The following is a 1,990-nucleotide window of genomic DNA, read 5'->3' as shown; positions in this document are numbered from 1 at the left end:
AGAACATATGCTGCATGGTTACAATTCTTCTAAATTTATTGAGACATATCTTATGGGATAATGTTAGTCTATCCTGGAGACTGTTCCATGTGCACTTGAGAATACATACTCTGTTGTTATTGGGTGAAATGTTCTATAGATGTGTTAGGTTTAGTTGGTTCTGAGTGCTGTTGAATCTACTCCATTGTTAATATTTTGTCTAATAGTGAGGTATTAAAGTCTCCAGCTGCTATTGTTGAATTTCTCCCTTCAATTCTTTCAGTTTTGTTTCAAGAATATTAGGGCTGTTGTTAGGTGCATATGTTTATAGAAATTATGTTTTCCTGATGAATCGACAGTTTTATCATCTAAAATCCCTTTGTTTCTTATAGTAATGATTTTCTTAAAGGTTATTTTGTCTGATATTAGTATAGCTAGTCACCTCTCTTTCATGTACTACCTGTGTAATGTATCTTTCTCGTTCTTTAATTCATACTATTTGTGGTTTTTATTTTATTTTATTTATTTATTTTTTTTGTGGTTTTTGGCCAGGGCTGGGTTTGAACCCGCCACCTCTGGCATATGGGACTGGTGCCCTACTCCTTGAGCCACAGGCGCCGCTCCCTATTTGTGGTTTTGAAGGTAATGTGTGTCTCTTGTAAACAGTGTTTAGTTACATGTTTTTATTTATTTTGCCAATATCTCCATTTTAATCCCTTTCCACTTAATGTAATTGCTGAAAAGATTTATATTTTCCATTTTGTGATTTTTGTATGTCTTACGTCCTTTCTGTTCTCATATTCTTCCATTGCTCTTTTATTTTATACTAAATAGATATTTTCTTGTGTATTACTTTAATTCTTTTCTCATTTCTTTTGTTATTTTACTCGTGGTTTGCTTTCAGGGTTACAAGTAATATCTTAACAAATCTGATTTAGATTAATGCCAACTTAATTTTAATAGTATGCAAAAATTTTGTTGCTATATAGTTCTATTCTCTTTCTCCACCTTTATACTGTCATTGTATAAAAATTACATCTTGTGCTTACTTCAGCAGCATATATAATAAAATTGGAAAGAAACAGAGAAAAGTATCAAGGCCTCTGCACAAAGGATAACATGAAAGTTTGTGAAGGATTCCGTGTAGATTTTTTTTTTTTTTTTTTTTGTAGAGACAGAGTTTCACTTTATTGCCCTCGGTAGAGTACCGTGGCGTCACACAGCTCACAGCAACCTCCAACTCCTAGGCTTAGGCGATTCTCCTACCTCAGCCTCCCGAGTAGCTGGGACTACAGGCGCCTGCCATAACGCCCGGCTATTTTTTTGTTGCAGTTTGGCCGGGGCTGGGTTTGAACCCACCACCCTCGGTATATGGGGCTGGCGCCCTGCTCACTGAGCCACAGGTGCCGCCCGTGTAGATTTTTTTTTTAAATTAAAAAAACAAACAAAAAAAAACCCGATAAAGAAAAAACCTGAAGCACATCTTTATACATTGTGTGTCCATCAACTGTTTTATTTGGTGGCCTTCAAACCAGATATAATGTGGAGAGCAGGCTGTGAGATGGCAGAACCCTCACAGCCTGGGGAACATTCAGAGAATGAACCCCCAACAGCTTCTCCTCTGTTCCCAAAACAGCCATTTTCCTTTCTTCATGTTCCCTTGGCCAAAAGTCACCTTGTTCTTTCTTTGTCTAGTTAACCATGCAGAGATCCTTGTGATCTTTGCATTCTTATTTGTCATATGCTAATGAATTTAAGTAGAAATTCACAAGTCACATAGTTCTTCCTTTGTTAACTATGCAGAGATCCTCGTGGCCTCTCCCTTCTTACTTCTTGTCATATGTTAATGAAGTTGAGTAGAAACCATTAACAAGATGATTTGTCTTTATTCAAGTCATTTAATCTTCTTATCATACTGCAATACCAAAAGTATGTCTTTTGTTTATGCTATTTCCCCCTAAACAACCCTATACAGATACCATGAAATAAAGCTGATTTTGTGTTTTTGTGC

The 1,990-nt window shown here is 36.2% G+C and overlaps 1 non-coding gene across 1 annotated transcript; it reads left to right on the top strand.

Moving 5' to 3' along the window:
- The first annotated feature begins 1,020 nt into the window (after nucleotides 1–1,020).
- LOC128595106 (U6 spliceosomal RNA) lies at nucleotides 1,021–1,128 on the top strand. The gene has a single exon (XR_008382787.1). It is a non-coding gene; the product is annotated as a U6 spliceosomal RNA (small nuclear RNA).
- The last annotated feature ends 862 nt before the right edge of the window (nucleotides 1,129–1,990 follow it).

This window comes from Nycticebus coucang, chromosome 9 (genome assembly GCF_027406575.1).
Source record: "Nycticebus coucang isolate mNycCou1 chromosome 9, mNycCou1.pri, whole genome shotgun sequence".
In the NCBI taxonomy this organism is placed as follows: Eukaryota; Metazoa; Chordata; class Mammalia; order Primates; family Lorisidae; genus Nycticebus; species Nycticebus coucang.
The sequence above is the reverse complement of the archived record's forward strand: the minus strand, read 5'-3'. Positions and strand labels throughout refer to the sequence as shown.